This window comes from Myxocyprinus asiaticus, chromosome 1 (assembly GCF_019703515.2).
Source record: "Myxocyprinus asiaticus isolate MX2 ecotype Aquarium Trade chromosome 1, UBuf_Myxa_2, whole genome shotgun sequence".
Taxonomy (NCBI): Eukaryota; Metazoa; Chordata; class Actinopteri; order Cypriniformes; family Catostomidae; genus Myxocyprinus; species Myxocyprinus asiaticus.
Genome location: NC_059344.1, coordinates 50,091,045 through 50,114,642, shown reverse-complemented (window position 1 = coordinate 50,114,642; position 23,598 = coordinate 50,091,045). Strand labels below are relative to the sequence as shown.

The 23,598-nt window shown below is 37.2% G+C and overlaps 1 protein-coding gene across 2 annotated transcripts in view; it reads right to left on the bottom strand.

Annotated features, from left to right (window-relative positions):
* Positions 1-23,598, bottom strand: part of LOC127448170 (collagen alpha-6(IV) chain-like) — a 133,841-nt gene that overhangs the window by 74,773 nt on the left and 35,470 nt on the right. The window lies entirely within an intron of this gene.

Below are 23,598 nucleotides of genomic sequence, written 5' to 3'. Positions count from 1 at the left end.
AGAACAAGTTGTGCCATAGTTTGTGAAAGTGAAAGCACAGCTTGATTGATTACTCTAGTATCCATTGATCAGTTTCTCTCCCTGCAGGCCACAGAAGAATGTGGTATGTGATCTCACAGCTAAACAAAAGACATGTATTTCTGCCTGTGGTACAGCATACCAACAAATAAAAAAAGATGAACGCAGGGACTAGAGGTCATGCAGTTCACTTAGGCTGAGATGATTAGTTACCCTATATACATGCCAATCTCTAAACCTAACCCTTCTTACTATAGAATGCTCTCTCTCTCTCTCTCTCTCTCTCTCTCTCACACACACACACAAACACACACACACAGATACAGATGAGCTCTATTGTCCCTTCGCCCCATGCTGAGATCACATTCCAAAGCATGCCTGTCCCACCCTTTCAAATCATCTATCTCTTTTGAGTAGTGCTCTTTCTCTCGCTCTCTCTCTGAAACTCCTAACACACACGCACACACACACGCGCGCGCACACACACACACACACACACACACACACGAAGCCTCTAAAATTGTATTGCTATAGAATGTAGCTGTGAATGTTCACACATTACTTTGGGGCCATGATGGAATATCTACTACCAAAGCACACAAAACCAGCAACATGCATCTAAGACATAGTATTAAATCAATATTACTCAAAGTGTGCATATGCAGTGATTATACAGTAATTAACTACATTTTAGTTAATATGATATTCTGGTCCATAGATATGCCTTGGTTCCCTCCTTCTCTCCGTTTTGGCATGTTTTATTGTTTGCCACACGAAAAATCTGATTACTAAAAAAACAAATAGCAAACCTTTTTTAGCACACACAATTTAAGGTGTCATTCATGTCGCTAGCACTAACGGTTCAGGGACAAGTCACATGCCGAAGTGAAATACTATGGGTTAGGGGTCTGTTCAAATCCCTAACCTCCCATATGAGCAATAGTAATAGTGATGCTTGCCTTACCAAACTCAACAAGCCTCAACTGGATGCCAACAGTAAGTTATATACTGCCTGCACATCAACATTTTCAGTCAAATATCAGATTCTACATAACACATCTTTTCCTAACCTATAGGACAAGCTCAGTGAAATATAATCACCTTTATTCAGAAGACCTGTGAATAATGTGATCAATGAAAGCTGCACATATAAGACTTGGAGCAGGACTGCTCCTGCTGGAGGTCGGAGGTCACTGGATTGCGTTTCACTCTGATTAAAGGATGAAAAGGTGCAGACAAGAGGTAATGAGGGCCCCATGAGGCTTTGGACAGTGGGTACTTGGCCAATGGGTCCGGGGTGTTCGGACAGCCATCTAGAAAAAAAACCTTAAAGGTTCTGCAGTGATAATCAAGACCTTATTTACAAATCACAAAGGGCATGTGTGTGTAAAGCATCTGTGTGTGTAAAAGTGATGTTAGGCCCTCGGTGGAACCTGTCTCCACTAAGAGCGTCACATGACTTCACAAAGCCTTCGACTTTTCCAACTTGTGACCACATTTTTTCTGTGAGAGAGAGAGAGATTTTGGCTGAGGCAAATAACTGAGGGATATAAAGAAAGTGAAACCATGAGAATAAGTAAGACAATGAGTACGGATAAAGAAAATGGTGGGACAAGAGAAGAAACCAGTAAAAAGCAGGTTAGAAAGCCGGGATTGTCCTGGACGGCCATCTCTCTTCTATTGATCTCCTGTTTACCACTAATTGCTCTGACAGAAACAGGCCAGAAAGTCTACCAACACAAATTCAAAGATAAGTAGAGACTGAGAGAGAGAGCGAGAGAGAGAGAGAAAACAGACAAATCCTGACCAAATACAGGCTTAGTGATTATTATGTAGTTGCTGAAAAGTGAAGAGAGAGAAAATGCTGGAAACCAAAGGACGAAAGATTCAGTGAACATTGTACAATATGTGAGGTTGAAACAGAAATGTATTTTCTCCTGTAAAAAAAATATCAAAACATCAGAGGTAAATACTAGTAACATTTCCTGAAATCAGTTCCAGACCTCAGCATGTCGGTAGTCACCACCAGTGAAATGAATGATTTATTACTTTAAACCATATTTGTCATTTAAATTAATTCCTGTTGTATTGTGTTTTTTATTTATTTATTTTTTTTTATCTTGTCCCTTTCTTTTATTTTAACAATTTCCTTCATTGTTTTATTTACTGTTTATCTTATTTCTGCACTTTGCACTTTATGTACACATTTTTGTGCTCTCTATGCTTTGGTAAAATTGTAATGTTCACAATCATTGTCAACTCTTGAAAACAAAATGTACAGTACGTAAAAAAATAGTATTCAGTACCAGTAAAAATGTATTCCTTGAATTAGCTGTAAAGGGCAGCTCACACCGTTTTTCAGACACCTGCGTTTGTGGCACTGTGGATGGCTTTTGAGCACAAGGACACATTGGGCGTGAACGACCCCTATGTTACTTTGGATAAAAGCATCTGCCAAATGCATCAATGTAAATAATCACAGGGAATGGCCAATGAACATATTTAAAAAAATGTTTCTTACCTTTTATTCTACCTTACATTTAAAATTTTAAACACACAGCTGAATACAACATGCGCAAACACCCTAAAAGAAAGTCAGATAAAGAACATAGCAACCCTACAAACACCCCTCTAACTACAAAACTTGCATTATAGCATCACTTGAAATGCACACAAAAAGTTTAAAGACACAAAAGCAGGCAATCTGTGGAGACTTCAGGGTCTTGAGTGGCACACTGACACATAAATGGCACAGTAAAGAGACTGAGAACATCCTCCCTCCTTTAACTACATGTTTTGATTAGAAGGGACACCAGGGGGCAAAACAGAAATGAGAGGATAATCCAACACCCCTCACTTAGTTTTAAAACGCTTGATCCTGTCCCAGTGGAGATACTTTTTTCACGCTCTTTTCAGGCTGCTTAACCCACCTGGCAGAGAACTGAAAACATAAGCCATTTATGTGCATTTGGGTTCCTCTCCTGTACGTTAAGAAAACCTGCACTACAAGGAGAAACAAGCCCCTCACAATGGCACACCTTGACTTGAATTGAAACAGCTATTCGGAGGAGGACAAAGAGTGCAACTTAAGTAGAAATCTCTGTGCACATATATCTAGACACAAACTCAGCCCTGCTGGCAAGAGCAGAGATCCATTTACACACTTTGCAAAGCAGCGTGTCACACCTGAAGTTGTTTGTGCAGGCCTCTTCACCTTTAGCCCTTATGCAAAGTATGTTCCATAAACGTTACCTTTTTAGTTTCATATCATAGTAAACTGAATGTGTGATAAAGTCATTACAACATGCACAAACAAAGGCCACAAAAATCTTGAGGTTACATGCCATATGCATCCTTGTTTGATACATGTACACCTGAGAAACACACCCACATCCACATACAGGCCCACACACAGACCCTCTGAGTAAGGTTAAACTTCTATGTCCCCTTGTGCTAGAGAGATGTTTGTCTGCTCACATTCCCTCCATCAACTGCTGTCATCAATCAATCCACACATATCAATGCATGACAGAACAGAAAACAAGAAAACACCAGGAGAAGGGAAAAGATGTGAGAGTGAGTGAAGTTTATCCTGCTCTCCCATGACAGATGAGCTGCTCCGAAAGATGGTATAGCCTGAGGAAGTTTTCGACTGAGAATAGAGCAAACAAAAAGCAATGAGACATGAAGCTCATGGTTCATCTGTCTGTCTTTACCAGTACTGTTATTATAAGGACTGATATTTACAGTGTTTTTTTTTTCTTTTGCACTATGATACTGTTATACCTCCAGATTCACACATTAAATAAACACAAAAATAACACATTGAATTTATTTCTCCCATCAGAATAGTTAAATCTTTAACAAATATTCAATGAAAACACACACATTATGAAAATAATGCATCAAAATAAGCCACTCGAGGGTGAACAGTGAATTTACCAAGCATAAGAAGGTATATTCTGCACAATGCTGAAACAGTCTTTGCCAATCAGATTTTAGTGCCAAAAATATCCATTTTTTAATGAAGAACATTCAATTCTCCCCTACATACTCATCAAGAAAACTTTGCATGTAGTCATTTTGCAATAATTGCATTTTAGATATCATATATTTTTTATTGCTAAATGTAATTACTGCTTGTTATTCTTTTTATGTTCTTATGGTAATATTTACAGTATATGTAACTAAGCAGTAGCAATAAATACCGGTAATAAGTAAATAAATGTAAAAAATAAATAAATAAATAAAAAAAATCACATAATCCAACATTACATTTGCAGACCAAATGCCAGAGTTACAGCCATTATTTTAACAGCGTAATTACACTCTTATAATTACACACTCTTTATGAAGAATGCAGATGCTGTAAAACAAAAGAAGTGAAGATGGTGAGAAACTTTCCTGAGAGAAAATCTTGTTTTATGCCGCTAAATTCACCTGATAGTGTCTGTGCAAGAGCATATCATCTGGAAAGCATCACATTCTATTTTAATCATCTTATTTGAATACAAACATTTGATAAACATCTGCAGAGCTCTTTCCTAATATCCGACAGGAAATATTTTGATAAACCATTACAGATTAGCAAACAAATGAACATCTAGATGAACCAAATGACACTATCCAGATGAAAATGAATACATCACCTAGTCAAGTCATTTTTATTTGTATAGCGCTTTTCACAGCACACATCATTTCAAAGCAGCTTTACAGAAAATTATGCTGTAATAGAAAATGAAGCTGTAATGTCTGTAATGTCTTTAAGTCTTCATATATATATATATATGTTATATATATATATATACACACACACACTACCGGTCAAAAGTTTTGAAACACTTACTCATTCTTTATTATAATTTTTTTTTCACATTTAAAATAATAGTAAAGTCATTAAAACTATGGAATAACATAAATGGAACTAAGTGAATTATGTTGTGACTAAACAAAATCCAAAATAAATCAAAACTGTGTTATATTTTAGCATCTTCAAAATAGTCACCCTTTGCCTAGAATTTGCAGACATGTACTCTTGACAACTTCTTGAGGTATCACCCTGGGATGCTTTTTAAACAGTACTGATGGAGTTCCCATCTATGTTGGGCACTTATTGGTTGCTTTTCTTTATTATTTGGTCCAAGTCATCAATTTCAAAAACTTTTTTTTTTTTATAAAAGTTTAGTTTTATAATGTAATAAATTAATATGGTGGCACAATTATATTTTGTCTACAAAACTAATTTCAAACATTTAAGCGTACGCCTTCAGATCAAAAGATTTTTAAGATCATGAGAAACATTTCAGTCAAGTGTTTCAAAACTTTTGACCGGTTTTGTGTGTGTATATATATATATATATATATATATATATATATATATATATATATATATATATATATATATATATATATATATATATATACACACACACACACACACACACATATACACAGTATACATATATATATTTTAAGGCACACTCTACAATCACGTTTTCTGTCAAACCACACAATGAAGACTTTAAGACATTACAGAAATTACAGCTTAATTTTCTGTTACTGCATAATTTTCTGTAAAGCTGCTTTGAAATGATGTGTGCTGTGAAAAGCGCTATACAAATAAAAATGACTTGACTAGGTGATGTATTCATTTTCATCTGGATAGTGTCATTTGGTTCATCTAGATGTTCATTTGTTTGCTAATCTGTAATGATTTATCAAAATATTTCCTGTTGGATTTCCCCGTCTGGCACCAACAATCATGCCACGATCCAAATCACTGAGATCACATTTTCCTCATTCTGACAGTTGATGTGAACATTAACTGAAGCTCCTGACCCGTATCTGCATGATTTTATGCACTGCAGCCACACAATTGGCTGATGAGACAATCGCATGGACGTTTGCTGGTGCCAGATGGGCTGGTTTGAGTATTTCTGTAACTGCTGATCTCCTGGGATTTTCACACACAACAAGAATTAGAATTTACTCTGAATGGTGGCAAAAACAAAAAACATCCAGTGAGCTGCAGTTCTGTGGACAGAAATGCCTTGTTGATGAGAGAGGTCAACAGCGAATGGCCAGACTGGTTTAAACTGACAAAGTCTACGGTAACTCAGATAACCGCTCTGTACAACTGTGGTGAGAAGAATAGCATCCCAGAATGCTATTCGGAGATGCGGATTGGCGCTGTTTTGGCGGCACGAGGGGGACCTACACAATATTAGGCAGGTGGTTTTAAAGTTGTGGCTGATCAGTGTATAAGTAAAATTAATGAAAAAATTAACTAATAATTAAATGAGTGAAATTAACCATAAATAATACCATAAATAATAAAAATAAAAAAATAAAAAAATAAATAAAAAAAGATTTTATTTAGAAACATTGCTGCTTGTATTTATTTTTTCAAAATATAGTTTTTTCCCAACTCTGCTTATCGTTTTTCCAGCAGAAGTGCTTGACATGGGGTGAAAGATTCATGGAAAGGTGCAGTTTACGTTTGTTTTTTTTATTTGATCTGAGCTCTAATTTAGGCTTCAGAATTTAGTATAGGCATCAGTAAATCACGTTCAGCTGATAACATATGATCAGTGGTAATGCTGTTAACCCCATAAATAAACACATTGTGGGTGCGTACTCAATACAACAGGAGAAAGAATAGAAAAAGCCTGCACACTGTCGTATAGCTTGCAAATCTGTAATATCTTACAGCACTTCGGTCAAAGACCTTCTTCAGGCATTCTATCAGTTTCTTTGAAGATTTTTCCTGTTGCAAGTGAAGTACATCACTGTTACAGGCTCGGATTTACTAGAGAAGTTTCACCAATGACGCTGGCAATGCGTTCAACTGACCCAGAGAAGGTTAATGGTGGTGGACATCCACCTGCCACAGTGAACTGAATTTTTTTTTTACACTTAAGCTTCATGTGAAACCATATTTATTGACCTCTTGGACAGTTTAATTCACAAAAGAACCTCTGATGACAGCAAAAGCACGAGAGGACCGTAAGTTACTCACTTTATTTTTAGAATGAACATGCTAGTGTTTGCTAAATCAATATATTTTACGATGTGAATGCACTCCATTAAAAAAAACTTTTATTACTGTTCGCATAGATGTTAAAAGCTTCCTATTCTCATTTACTAGTGAGTCTAGAGCCTTCCTTATATGGCGTTTTCATGGGGGTGGATAATGATAATTGTGAATGAACGTGCTAGCACTCTACTTACAAATGTTTGGAATTCACTAACATACACAGCGTTAAGTTTACGGGAAGCCCATTTTACACGTAAATTACTCCCAATATTTTCGTATATTTACAAAATTTTCATGAAAGAAGCCCAAAGTCTTTGAAGTCCATCCAGAATTGACTGGGGACATAAACATCTTGATGTCATCCACTGGGGTTCAAAACCAGGAAATAAACAAAGTTATAGTATTTTGAAAAAATTTAAACAAAGAAACATTATGATGTTAAATTCTGCACTGTTTCTCTGTCACTAATCAAATAAGCAAATTTGTGACACGGACCATGTCAACTCCTTCGCACTAAAAGTCGGATATTCTTGTTTCCTTTGAAGCACAGAAGATGTTCTTTGCATTCCCAAATCATGCTGGGATAACATGAATCATTAGGTTTTGCACAAACTTGTGAAGTCTGTGCCAGCTTGAGCGCATGCTGTCATTACAGCATGCTTAGAAATTCTAAAATAAACTTTTCACTCAACTGGTATGCTGATAACACAATTTGAAATAAAAACTGTATTATATTAGAAAAAAGGAAAATGGAAGCATTTTCACAAGCATTTCATGGGTTCACCCCATTGTACGTACGTGTGCTTTTTGTGTCTTTTTATCCTTCATCCTGTTCCAACAGATTCCAAACAGACATTGTAACTTACAAAGATACAATTGTGGAAACTAATACTGGGGTTAATTAGATGTTTACACCTTAGTAGGTTTATTCTTTCACATTTCATTTCTGTTTGCATTATTCCTTGACAAAAAACCTATAGCTGAGATGCAGAAGGTAACATTCAGACACACTTAATCTCCACTGCCTTTCATGTGGGACTGCTGGTCACATGTGCCCATTTTCACAGCTGTGTTTAAACACTCAGTGTTTCACAGTTTACCTCAGGCCAAACTAACCCCCGCTCTCCACTATCAACCTCATCTACATTTGGTTTTATGGTCTCTTAAAACCCCGGCCACCCATTGACAGACTCTGACCTGCACATGAACTGATGTCATCCAAGCACAATAAAAAATTGAGCGACACACTTCAGACGGCCAGAATAAACTGGATGGCATCACCCAAAACACACACCTGTGACAACACATAATCTAAATTATATATTAATGCCATGTGATGTTGCTCGGCAACTGTAAACGACTAATCTCGGCTTTACTCCCCTAAATAAGTTATTCTTCACCTTGACTTGTTTGTGACACATCTCACGCTGTATTGTCGCATATATCTACCATGATATAGCCAAAATCTCTACTAGCTAACACATTTCTACCATCACATGGAATATAATGTCAAACCTCCCAGCAACGTGGCAAAATTTTAAACTCAGGGTTTGGTAGTACTAGCACTAGTAATAGCTAGCACCACTAATCAGTGCTTTAAAAAAATCATTTTCTATATCATTTCAATTTAGTCTATACATTGCAATAATATGAGATATGTAACAATATGAGAATCACCTCCGTGCAAAGTGGGATCACTGAATCTGAATTTTTTCCTACAGAGTGCAAAGTATTTAAAAATCGGACAAAAAAAGAAAAAGGTACAAGACTTAACGTCTTTAAACAGGGAATAAACTACAAACACATGAAGCATTGAGAATTACGTAATCAAATGAATAACGATGGAAAAATATAATAGTACTGATTTACAGTTGTTGATTATAAGTATCAGAGCATGTGAGCAGAGCGGTGATAATTCCACTTGAGCGGAGAGCGCCTTTTTGAAGGCTCCGCTCACTCAGGCCACTCAGCTTGATAATACTGAATCCTGGCAAACACACACAAAAAGTCCCTGCATCAAGACTAATAAACATGTATGATCTTGCAGATCAGTGTGTCCTAATTTGCAGGCGGAGCATTCTGCTTTCATGCCGTCATTGTACAATTGAGCATTTGATTAGTAAAGATTTACGCTCTCGTATAGAGAATTTAATAGCGGAATTATCTCACTTAATCGACCGCCTGTTGCTTTTGATTTCTGCTTCGGGATAAAATGCACATAACTGCTGGTCAGTTTCCAAAGCCAAATCCACATATTAACGATATGACTAGATTAGTGGTTGCAGATAACATCTTACGACATCGCTCGCTGCGCAGAAAAAAAAAAAGCTATAAATGATTGAACATTAGGAAAAAAAAACATTTTCTTAAACGAAGGCAGTGTAATTCATGAATTAAATAATTTGTATTTGTTTTGGGATCATTAAACATGATTTCATCTAATACATACAGTATATTGGACAAAATCTCAAAGGCGAACATTTTTTATTTGTTAAATCCACGGTTAAACCCTGCTGTACATATAAAGAGCACATGCACAACACATGATCGTTGGACGCATATAAAATCCAGATTCACTTTATGCTGCTTTAAAAATATCAAGGAAAAACAAAGGGGGCACATGGTATCTACTAATATAATAAGTATTATATAATTAACCACAGTCTTTTAGATTGCATGCAATTCGTACATATAAAATTGTAGGGAATATTAAATCAAGCAACAATACTGAAAGAGAAAAACTTTCATTGGTCTTTTCTGGATAAATTAATATACCCTTTAAAACTGAGCACAAAATTAGGATGAGAAATTGCTCATTTTAATTTAAAAACCTAAAGTCTGATAGTATTAAATCAGAAATCTATTAATGTATCAAATCTATAGTAGCCTAATAATCATTCTGTGGAGACAACTGAAGAACAATTATGAATTTCACTTTTACCTATATTTCCTAGTACCAGTCATTTTCATTATTGCCATGAATGACTCGAACAAACTTTTAAGATGAAAAGATTATGTTTTTCTGGGTCGGTTGTGTCACTCAGGTCCAATTTAAACTGAAAAGAGTGATTGTACGTGTATGCGAGTTTCTGCAACACCGCGCATATGTTTTATCACTTGTAGAGGCATGTTTGATGACTTGATAAAGTAAATAAAGGTAATTTAGAACTGACATTTTTTAAGGCATTATTTGAAGATGCTCAATGGCATATGTGCTAACAGAGAAATATTTGACTGATTACAAATGATAACGAAGGTCTGGTACACCCGATTATCTAACAGCCGTTGTAAACCAGTCCAAAATAAACAGTGAGATTTTATATACTAAAACGCAACAATACAATCACATAATTTCAGATGTGTACGTTACTAAGCATTTGATAATGTAATAAATGCCGGCCTATAGCCTAGCCTATATTACACCCAGAGGGGCACCTCAAGCCCATGTGGGCAAAGGGGCAGGTGCTCGGGCCAATGTAGCCATCCCCCTGTGCACGTGCCCAGAAACAAGTATACTACAGAGATATTTCATGTAGGAGCAGAATTTGAGCGAACTTTTTTTTAACGGTGAGCGTGAGCTTGGGCCGTGAGTGGTTGAGCAGAGTGCACACGCATGGAGTGGGTTATTGAGTGGAGTGTCACACCACTCTGCTTCGCTCACATGCCCTGATAAGTACAGAATCTATAAATAAATAAATAAAAAACATACAGTATATTGCAAATATTCAGACACAGAGACGGACTATGTCATTTGCAGTGTGGTCGCTGCTGGGCTCGCTTGTCTTGGTTTGTTTTCAGTAATTCTCTGATTGGTGGATTGTCCCCCTCAGGATCATGGGTAGTGTAGTTCTTTCAACAGGAATTCCACTATTTAACTTTTTTTTTTTTAAACTGAAGTTGAAATAACACAGACTGATGGCTTTTGAAGAAGCATCTACCATCGATGAACAACGTCTGTAAAATCTAGGCATTCACCTGAGTTAAAAAGAGTTTCAACCCTGATATTTTTTAAAGCCAACAAACTTAAGACTTAAGATTACCTTTTCTGTCTGAAACTTTAGGCTACAACCTAATTAATTAAATAATTATGAGAAAGCTCTTTTAAACAATGCAACTTCTTGTTTGTTTTCATACATCAGTTTCTAGTTAGAGTAAATCAGAGAGCAGAGATCCAGTGCCACTGCTGCCGGTGTGAACATTACCCACTTATGTGCAATTATGCTGATGAAAGTTGAGGCACAGGCCTCGTATTTCCAGGCTGTAATTTCCAAAGCTAAGTGCTGGGATGCTAATAATGCTGTTTGGAGAGGAAGTCGCAAGCAACAAAGATGGGAGCAGCCTTTCCTTTCTCCATTCAGCAGAGAATTCCCTAGAAGGGACGTAAACAGGAATAGTTACCGAAATTACAATATCAGACTGCACTGTTTGAGCTGCTAAATCATATAACTTAAAATATTTAAGCTTCTGGCTAATGCAAAAGCTTAGGCCTGCCCTATGTAGAACATCCCAGGAGGGTTTTGTAAGGGTACTATCAATGGAGATCCACCAAAGGATCTTTGTTCATTTGTCAGGTAAACCAAGTTTTTAAAGATGGGCATTGGGCCATTGGGGCACTGTAACACACATTTTTCAGCATTGCCATTAGATTCCACTGCTTCCTTCTCTCTCACAATTCTCTCTCTCTCCAGTGCATCTACACTCTGCCAGTTCTTCTATTAATAGAAAAAGGATGTCTCTTAAGTAGTGGGATCTTTTTTTGGCAGGTTTTCTAGGAAGGATCATCTGAATGGTAAGGTTTGGTGGTCTGACAGTGGATGAATGAGGAAGATATGTGTGTCAAAATTAGCCTGCCAGTGAGCGCCAGAGTATGTTTTTTGTTAGAGAGAGACTTTGTGACCGTGTGACTTTGATGCAAACCTTGATTGAGATATGTTGAGGAATTCCTCATCTCCTAGTTAATGCAAACAGAGAGCTGGCAAATGAGGGAAACATTAACACACACATTATCTATCCCTCTTCTCAGCTGGCATAACTGGTGCTGACTCAGCTGTGCAGAAGGGCACTGAACTAGCAGTGTGAGTAATACAGCTCTTATTGACTCTACGGAAACACTAAACTTAATGCAGGGAGTGACCCCAGACAGCGGTAGATTTCACACACAGGCACGTGAATATGTTGATATGTGCTCAGCTTTTGTCTGGGGTGCCTGTGCTTGTGAATATTAGTAATTCTTGCCTTTGCCTATTGGAGGTGGTATAGCGCAAGATGAAAAATAGGAGAAAGGTCTTTGTGTTCACAAATGTAGGTGAAATTCCAGTCAATGACACACAAACAAACTCACACAAATATGTTTACCTACAGTAGCTATCTAAATGAGGACACACAATAGACTTCTATTGTTTTTATATATAGAGCTAATTATAATTACCATAAACCAACCCTATCTAAAACCCTACCCTAAAGAAAACGTTTTGCATTTTTTGAATAAATTGATTTTTACCTTTGATGGTGTCCCACCCAAAAGTTTTTTTTTATTTTTATTTTTATTTTTTGTAATTTTTTTAGATGATCTTACTTCTGAGAAACAATTTTGTCTGGGAAACAATTTTGGCAAGTATAGTTAGTAAACCTCCCAACAGAGAGGGTACACATATCTTAACAGGTATTGCCTAATTTTCATTAACCTTCACTACTTCTTCAAAAAAAGAAAGATAGAAAAAACTCCCTCCCCCCTTGTCTCCTTCAAAACAATGACCCCTTTCACATATTCCTGCAGTGGGGCCATGATCTGGTTAAAATATCTCCCTGTCGGACATGTCCTTTGTTAGGACACCAACTTCTTTTTTCCTTTTTCGTCATGGGCAGGGTGAATGGCTGACAACAGACTTACCTACACACCATTAAGCCAGTCTGCTTTTGATGGCAGCTGGTAAAAGACGCCCAGTGCTGTGAATAGAGAGGGGAGGGGTGGTGAAGAAAGGAGAGAAAGGAGGGAAGGAGGACAGAGTGAGAGAAGAAAAAGATAAGGAAGAAAAGAGTCTCCGAAGTCCAAAGTAGTCTTAAAAACGGACTGAACTTTTGAAATTCCAGGCAGGATATCCTTCTGGAACACACCTTTCTTTTTTCTGCAAAGTTGTTTAAGTTAAAAAAAAAAAAAAAGCATCATTCAGAAGTACCAGTGCTTAGCAGATATGATAGAGAAGCTTCATTTAGCTTCAAACAGAAGTGAACAAAGGACTGCAAATGGCAATAACTGACTGAACTGCCTGCAAATTTTCCAGCAAGGATACATAACTAATCCCCCCACACAAGGAGAGACACATAGTGAAAATGTAAAAGTAAGGAGGAGAGAATTCATAACTCAGTGCTACATACAAAAGGCAAGACAAGATTGTGTGTGGCCAGAGGGGGGCAAAAAAAGTCTGAAAAACAAAGATGAAAGCTATCCTATCATTCTTTCATATATTAAATTTTTTTTTTCTTGTCAAAGTTTATATCCACATGGGTTTCTGTTAAATCCCACCTAACATTTTCTCTGTCCTGCTACAGACTATCAACTGACAGGTGATTGTTTTAAAAAAATGCTTTAATGTCACACAAATCCCTGTGTCCGTGTTTGCTCACATATGAAAAAAGCTATTCATATCACTCTAAGTCAGCCAAAACATGCTCATATACACCTGACAAGATGTGCCAGTCTGTAAGAGTCAGAGGTCAGGAATCAAAGCTACTTGTAAACAGGGTTGAAGTAGGTCACAGAAATGGGGGAAAGAGAGATGGATGATGGGACATAGGAAGTGAACCAGGTGTTACCGAAGGTTTAGCAGGTCCTCTACTCTGAGCATCCTGCCATCCATCTCAATATTACATCAAAAAATCTTCCCACTATAGGTTATTTGGAACAACATCTGTGAGGACAACCAGAAAACCTATAATACTGACTTTAATGCTGTCAGGACATTTTCAAGAATCCTGCTCTGGCATTTACAAAAGTGCCACATTGGTGTTTACCAACAGCAATGGAAACTATTGAGGAGCTGTGTGACTGTTTAGCCCATTTTTATCAAGAGAGGCAGTGGAGAAGCCAGAATCTGACCAAGCTTCAATGATTCTGATCTGACCTGGCCAACATACCTGAAATTGCTCCCTAGAGAAAAAACTATAACAGAAACAACAGTACCATCCATATCAACACGTGCCATTACTACGAGTCAAGCAACAGCTTGCAAATTTTAAAGCCCTTACTTATCTGTTCAAATAGTGTTTATTGCAGATGATGGGAGAGAAAAGAACAGGCGGAGAAGGGGGGTGGGGTGGATGAATGGATTCGACCAGACACGTCTGTTCTTGGTTTACAGCTGGCAGCCTTTGTTTTTCAGTTACGATTGTTATCACTCTCTCTTGATTTCGGGTTGATTTGTACTTAATAGTGCTTGTTGGCTCCCTCTATAATGCTGCCACAAATCATGGCTTGTTCTAACAGTGGTTGGGGTGTGAGGTGGGGGTTTGGCTGTGCGCTGCATGTGAGGCTGGACACGCCCGATATCAGCAGTGTGTTTTTTACAACATGACCGAGCAGGTGATTAATGAAGGCTTTAAATAAGTGAATGAATCATCAACTACTTCATCTCCACAAATACGGTTTCAAACCACAAACAGTCACCGTTATACCAGCATGGGTTTAAGCCCTATCTCTGCCTGTTGTAAAGGAACACCAGTACACCTGAACACATGACATGAGACTAGCATATGTATCCATCAACACAGGATGCAACTGTTAGGCCTACTGTATTTACATGACATATTCTAAGATGTCTTGTGGCAAACATACAGTATATACTTAACCAGTAGGGACGGGATGATATTGTTATCTTAAGATTCGGTTCAATATACAATATGAGGTTCACGATTCGATATAATCTTGATTCAATGTAATAACACTTAAATGACAAAGTATGGCAGAAAATTGTGTTTATCTTTTGAAAAATGTTTGAGCAAAATGCACATGATAATTTCTCATCAAAATAAATAATTTAATACACAATATAAATGCTAAAATTTGAAATAATAAGAGTTTTTCCATATACCTTTCACTATAAGAAAAGATCACAAACAAATAAGCCTTCAAAAACAGTGGGCTACATTCAGGCTTATCAGGTGCAGAACATGCAATAGACCTGAACAGAACATGTCCTAAAAAATGTGAAAATGTATATTTTATTTTTTAATAATTTATTTGTCATCATTATTATAATCACATTTTAACTTTTTATTTTTTTTATATTCTATCAATTAATGTTATATTAAAGAGTTCAAAGTGCATGTGTTCATGTGTTTATTAACGAGGGAAAAGTATCTCGGTTTCTTTATCGCATCTGATATGTGAAGGACCATATAAGAAAACAAGATGCACACTGATTTTTATGGCAACAATGACAGTTTAAGATGGCTCTGACGTGGCATTTCATTTACACAGAACCAAAGCAGCATCAGCATCGCATTAACATGGCAAAGGCGCTTTGAAACTAACTTTAGGCAAACTACAGATTGGATTCAGATTTGTATCCATCATGTGCACTGTGTAGGCCTATGTGACTCCAAAATGGGGAATTGATAGGATTTCAATTAGGGCTGGGCGATGTGGCAAAAAAAAAAAAATCTCGGTTTTTATCAAACTTTTGGACGATTCACGATTCTATTTTTTTTTTTTTCAACTTTTAAATGTACTCCAACATGATTCAAATTGTATGTTCTTTATTAGAATGCAAGGAAACTGGTTCGAGAAACCCAAGTTCTTTTCATTATAGGAAACAAAGGTGTGCAAGAAAAATTTACAAATGCACCAAATGTAAAATAAATTAAAATCTAATAAACCCAGATGTTCAGAAATAATAGAATAAGAAAACTGCAAAATAATTCTTAGCCAGTGTAGGTCTTAATTTTATCTAAACCAAGTCTATCTAGAAAGTTATCTAGAAATCAATATCTATAAATTATCAAGTTTATCTATAATGTACTTCTTGTATATAAAACAATTTGTGTGTATATTCATAAACCCCTGCTGATAGAGACGAGTACTCAAGCAGTTCACGCTGAGCAGTGCAGCAATATGAAATAATTTATCATTACAATTCAACTAGCAAAGTTTGTCAAAATGATTGCTTGCCAAATGTTGGCTAGATTCAGTACACTTGAAACACATCACAAAAGCAATAATTAGCAATCTATCTGAATCATCATGGCAAAAGGAGCGGCAGATGTTTGATTCTCCCATATATAGCCTCTCCATTTGATTTTAAATGAAGCGCAATAACTGTCACGTAACTAATGCTTTTTTATGGGTAAAAAGAAAATAAAGGAGACTGTTCAACAACATGCGCATGCCGAGGCCAGCCTTAAGCCGGTATATACCTGCATGATGGACGAAGCTGAGCTACATTCACACTGTGTACAATCGTACTGGGAATACTGCCGCTGTCTTTTATATCACACTCCATGTTGTTAAACTGTCACGTTCATTTGGAGTGCACCACACACGTGCAGCTGATCAGATCGGGAGTGGCATTAAGACAAACACTATGAATTCTTTTTCTCTTCCTTATTCAGCCTTTGGTGGATTTACAACGTATCTAACTATAGCGTTTGCAATATTTTTTGCAAAATCTTGATTTCTTGATTTAAAACCAAATTCGAATTTATTGAAAAAATTTGAAAAACCGTCACAAAGAAAAGAAGCGTCAATCAATGCTGTACATGCACTTAAAAAGTTTGATTTCATCGCACTAAAACAATAATTTGTCTTGTCATTTAAAAGCTTTAGTCCAACTGAAATCATACCGGTCCGATTTTTGCGAAGTTGGACAAACAGACCAAGATAATGCTATTGTAGCTTGGGTACATCCAGAGTGATTTTCATGTTAATCTGATTACAATTTGTCTCTACGTTATGCTGCATTTCGGAGCAAGCTAGCAGACAGAGGTGATGCACTGTGTGTATTTAACACTCCCTCAGCTGAAGTCCTTCCTTTAAATATTCAATTATGTATTGTGTCATATATATGTCATCTGTAGACAGACAGATGAAGACTGTAGCTTGACTATGCAAAAAGCCTGCTGTAGCTTGATTATAACTGTGCATGGTAAACATACAAGTTCCTCTCCGCCTTATTTTGCAACACAAAAGCAAGAAAGCAGCTTAATTTCCCACTAAAAAGTGTAGCAAGGTTCACTATCATTAACTGCAATGTAAATAACTAGAAGGATAATAAGAACTGAAATTAGTGATATAGGCTTGTACATTAGCACAACCACAGGGTGTAAAGCAGAATAATATGCCAATGTCGGATAATTTTCTAATGTCAGCATTTATAGTAAAAGAGTAAGTAGATAATTCACTTGTTACTGTGGGTTGTATTAGAAATGATAATAAAATGTGCTTCTTACTTTACAGAGAGCATGACAATGCCGTGTTTCTGGTCTCCATGCAAACCTCCATTCATATTTCTTTGTGAAAGCTTAGATGTTGCCTTTATTTCCAAAGACGATGTTTCAGGTTTATCAGCCATGCTGAATTTTCCCACTCATTCTTACTGTGCAACAGTGTATGATGAAATGAGGGCAAAATGTGATAAAAGGTCAAAACCATATGTGCTACAAACCAAGGTGTTCATGAAAATAATAATTAATGATAATAATATGATGACATATTGCCAACATGCAATATAAACCAGCATAATGTAGTATTTTGTATAATGTTTTGCTAAAATATCTGGAAGTTGCTTATGAGAACCACATTCAAGGTGGATAATGGCGGCGTCCTAATTACGCTGAAAAATAAGGTGGATAGGATACAGTTTTATCTTCAATGTCTTATTTTCCGAAGTGTCAGTACAAATCACCCTTTTACTCATTCCTGCCTTCCAGTTCTGTAGTTGAGTAGTTAGCATGGAGCGATAAAGCAAAGGAGGGATGACGAATTGAGTTGACATGCAGCTGTGCAATGCTGGGCAACAGCTGCATAGATTCAGGAATGGTCACAACTGGCAAGAATTCTTACAAGGATGTTTAGGTGAAAAGGTAGAGGTTGAATGTCACACTGTTCTCAGTGGAAAAAAGTAAGTGTTGTCATCCAAAGTTGTCAATCAAACCCTCAGTGAATTTTATGACTGTCAGTACCATTACACTTATTTGTCCAATTCCCATGCTCTGTTAAACACCTGCAGTCCTTAATGTGCTTATTTTTTATTTTTATGTCTACCATTTCAACCCCACTTTCCCAAACACTTTGTTTCTTTTTCGCCCCAAACTTAGCTAATTATCTGTCCATTGTTATATCAAAAAGAAAAGATTAGCACAACAATCTGTCAAGGAGCCACTGTTTTGCAAATTACATTTCACCCAACATGCTATGAAGTGGTTTAGAGAATAAGGTAAAGATATGGTCTATCTGATAAGGGGCAGGCGATTAAAGCATGGTAGGCAGATAGACGCCTGGGAACGTGCGGGTGAGAGGTGTTATGTACATTAGTTCGGTACATTTTGCAGCCTGCAGGTATTTGAATCACAAAGAAGACAAGTTCAATTAGATCTCTAACCTGGGGGGTTAAGGAAGGGTGTTTGTCCGCATGCCTGTGTTCATGTGAGAGATCTACAGGGATGAAAAATCTCAACAAAGGAAAACTTTAGATTTAAAGGTCCACAGTGGTCTCTAGTAATATGTCCATGATGACAAGACAGAAGAACAAGGAAAAAAGAGAGGAAAAATAGAAGACAGAGAGAAGAGAAAGACTTCTGTCTTACATTCTACAAGTTCTTCATACACAGACAGCTTTGTGTACACAGATGGTGTAGTGGAATACTTTCGGGAATTCCATGAGATTAAGATCTACAAAGTGGTCAAGAGGACCTGGCAGCATTAGATGTCACTGTGACATAGCTTTGATGTATCCTTAATTTCTAGTGACAGGACAAATCAACCAATTTGAGTGGAGCAGATGGACTGCAGAGGACAATGCTCCCAAGAGAGAAAGTTGAACACATAAATACATTGTTCTAAAAAACTTTCTTTCAAATTAAAGATGATCCCGTCAACTTCATCTTGTGAGACTTTGAAATGTTTCAAATCCATTTCCAAGTGCAAGTTGCTTAGTACATCACGATCACGTGGATTCCCATTGAGATGACTGTATTTGCCCGCAACATTTCACCATCCAATGATATGGGTGACCGAGCCTTCATGAACACACGCCTGTAGGGCTGGGTATTGATACAGATTTCCCAAATCGATACAATTCTGATTCACAAGCTCTTGATTCGATTCAATATCGACTCATATGGGTATATTCAGTTATAATGTCCCTTTTGCTTACATTTTCTTACAACTCTCTCCCAGCTAATGCTGTTAATTATACAGGGGACCTTCAAACTAGGTGCTTTACAAAAATATAAATTTTACTAATTATATTTTATTTGTTTTTCATCATTTTTGGTCACATTTTAGCTTTTTAAAAATTAACAAATCCATGTATTCAATCAATAAATATGATATTATACAGCACATATAATATTTTTTTACGTTCATTGTTTGATTGCATAATTTGCAATAGATTGTTTACAGGTATTTACATTGATTTGTTGAACACATGCTAAAAAACAGTAGACTCTTTAAGAACACCGGCATTTCTGTAAAGAGCATCTGTAAATGAGTGCATATAAATGAGAGAGAACTCAAATGGCTTTACCTCATCCATGCCATGCGTGATTAGAATAAAATGTTTATTTATTTATTTTTATCAACAACTGACTGTAGAGAACAGAAAGGGTAATAAATGAGATGTTGTTCAATGACAAATGGGTTGCGTGAATCTCGTCTTTGGACACAAACAACTACACGGAACAACTTTTACTCTCAACACTCAGTGAAAGGGTCTCACGGCTGAATACTCCACCACTATACAACACAATCACTGGTGAGTGAAATCTAGACATTTACAGTACCAGCCAGTTGCCCAATATATACATTTTAGTTGTAGTAGTGTTATTTTTTAATGACACAATGGTCCAGACCATTACTCTACTCTACTCAAGAACTGCACAATACTACTATTTTTATGCACAGTAAAGAAGGTGCTGAAATGTTTACGGGAGAAAATATTTACTCTATTGATATTTAACATAAATTTCAACAGTTCAATCTGTTGCTGTCTCATCCCCTGCAAAAACCTCACAAATAAACAAACAAGCACACACATTTCAGTGAGATTAGGCCTGTTGCTCATTCATGTTGTTATGAGGAGACTAAACTCTCCAATCTACAAACACACAGACACAGAAAGAAATATATACCCTAACCTGACAAGAAAGAAAGAGGGAGAGATATATATGGAGGGTCAGAGACAAAGTATGGGAACAGGGGGAATGAAAATGCAAGAATGCAAGCTTTAAATAAGGGCTCCTTTTTAGCAATGGAAATTTACTGGGAAGCTCATAAAACAGGAGTGATTTGTGATTGGCTTTATTTGTCCCCATTCCTGTCAGATATTATAGCCTCTGTATCTCCTTTGTCAAAGAAAGGTCATGACCACAAAGTTTTTAAATATGCATAAATCCAAAAAAAGAGGAATCTTCCATTCCTGTATTATGAATAGCACAGAGACGGACAGACATACTGAAACCACCAAAAGGTACTTTTAAAGTGTGACTTCCCAAGGCAACTGGTGATGGTGCCACTGCAGGAGCTGAGAGGAGCTCATGAGACAAAGTGAGACCTCCCACACTCCTTGCTGTGGGGTCCTTTACAATGATAACTGATTGCTTTCCTTGGCCACAGAAGAATCAAAAATCTAAATCAAATCCCTTTATTGTCACTCAACAATAAACACAAGTGCAATAGTGGGTGAAAGCAGTATGACAATTGCAATAAACATCTGATTTACACATAACAGTTTACACATCTTGTTACACAACACAATAAACACCTAATAATATACAATAAACAGTATACACAAAATAAGAACACTGTATGCAATAAAAATAATATACAATATACACAAAATGTATATATTTTGTAATATACCCCCCATGTAATCAGTGGAAATAAATATTAAATGTTGTGTTGACATTCAGCTGTCAGTTGGTAGTCAGTTGCCAGTGTGTTATTAAGAGAAGTAGAAAATGTGAGTCCAGTCTGAGGCTAATAAAGTATAGTGCTGATATTTGTATCATGAGCAATCAAGAGTTCAAAAGTCTGATTGCTTGGGGGAAAAAGCTGTCATGAAGTCGGCTGGTGCAGGTCCTGATGCTGCGATACCGCCTGCCTGATGGTAGCAGTGAGAACAGCACATGGCTCGGGTGGCTGGAGTCTCTGATGATCCTCCCAGCTTTATTCACACACCGCCTGGTATAGATGTGCTGGAGGGAGGGAAGCTCACCTCCGATGATGTGTCTGGCAGTTCGCACCACCCTTTGCAGGGCTTTACGGTTGAGGGCAGTGCTGTTGCTGTACCAGCCAGTCTGGATGCTCTACAGTGCTGGTGTAGAACCATGTGAGGATGTGGCGGTTCATTCCAAACTTCCTCAGCCGTCTCAGGAAGAAGAGGTGCTGGTGAGCCTTCTTCACAATGGCCTCAGTGTGGATGGACCATGTGAGTTCCTCAGTGATGTGGACACCGAGGAACTTGAAGCTGCTGACTCTCTCCACTGGTGCTCCATTGATGGTGATGGGGCTGTGTTCTCTTTCTCTTCTCCTGAAGTCCACCACAAGCTCTTTGGTCTTACTGACACTGAGGGAGAGGTTGTGCTCCTCCTCTGTGTAGGCTGTTTCATCATTGTCAGTGATCAGACCTACCACCGTCGTATTATCAGCGAACTTAATGATGGCATTGGTGCTAAGTGTTGCCACACAGTCATGTGTGTACAGGGAATACAGAAGTGGGCTGAGAACACAGCCCTGTGGGGTTCCAGTGTTGAGGGTCAGTGATGAGGAGATGTTGCTGCCCATTCACCTGGCGTCTGTTTGACAGGAAGTCCAGGATCCAGCTGCACAGCGAGCTGTTTAAACCCAGAGCCCGGAGTTTCACATTAAACTTGGAGGGCACTATGGTGTTGAATGCTGAGCTGTAGTCTACAAACAGCATTCTCACATATGTGTTCCTTTTTTACAGGTGGGAGAGAGCAGTTTGTCCCCTGCACAGCAAGTCTACCCAGGGGACGGAGATAGAGAACCACTACAGTACCAGCCTGCAGTGATTTTATCCTACATCCTGGACAGTTACGTATGAAGGGTGCACATTTGATGTGTGCCACCCCTTGCTACTCCTGAAAACACCAAATCTCCAGCTGCTCTACACACCCACTCCATTTAAACATCGAAAGAAATTTGAAGCTGATTAAACCCTTTGAAGCTTATCAGTAAATTAAAATCTCTTGTTCTATAAGATCTATTGAAGCGGTGAAAAGACAGTCTCACAATTTGGAATAACAGCGGAGGAGGTTGAAAGCTCACACCACGTAGCCTGAAAGTCTTCAAAAAAACTAAAATAAAAAAAAATAAAAAAAATACACAGGTTTGGGAAAAGACTTTTCAGTTGTTTTTTGTTTTTGTAGGTGTCCCTGCCAAACAACATCTGCCACATATCTACCACCAATGCATTCAAAACAATGATGATTGTAACATAGTGTCTCAAGCAGAGTGATGTGCAGGTGCAGAATGAGAAAACAAAAAAGAACATACCGATAACCCCAAAAGAACTCTTTAAAAACCATGGAACCAGGATTACAAAAACAATCTTAAAGCCTCACCAAAGTCACCTTTACAAAATCACCACTGAACACTGAAGACCAGACAAAAGACCAGGAAAAACAACAGGGCCATATACACAAAAACTCATTTGAAACATTTCAAAATAAAAGTTGAATGACTAAACAAGAAAACAGTGAACAGTGACCCCAGTGGTTGCTTGATCAAATCCTAGAATATACAACACGTGAACCACTTTGGTTTGAGCCTACTTCAACTTTTAATTAAACAATCTGTGTCATTCCAAGAAAAACTCAACCAATGGTCCCTGGCTCAAATTTTGTTTTATATATATATATATATATTCTTTTTTCTGGTGAAATACAATTGGCATAAAACAATGGGTGCTAAAGTCCAATGGTTTTAGTAATAAACCTACCCATCTCTGTGTAAAAAAATAATAAATAAAACAAATGACACTGCCACCTTTCTAAGCTTATTCTTTATCTGTAATTTTGCTACAAGTTATAGGTGGAAATTTAAAATTTGACCCCCTCTACAAAATAATGGATTGCTCAGTATATATCGATCCATGGAATTTAATATTTTGGCTTTCATCAACATTTATGTTTTTGTTTAAAAAGTATTACCAAATAAAAAATTTAATCTGGGAAAGTTTCTGAAATTTGGTTGATTAGACACTGAATAACATGACCACCTCTTTAAGATCTGTCCTTGTATTCCTTTCAACAACTGATAGGAGATGTGAGCATAATTCAAAGTAATGCACTAATGGATGTTAGTGAAT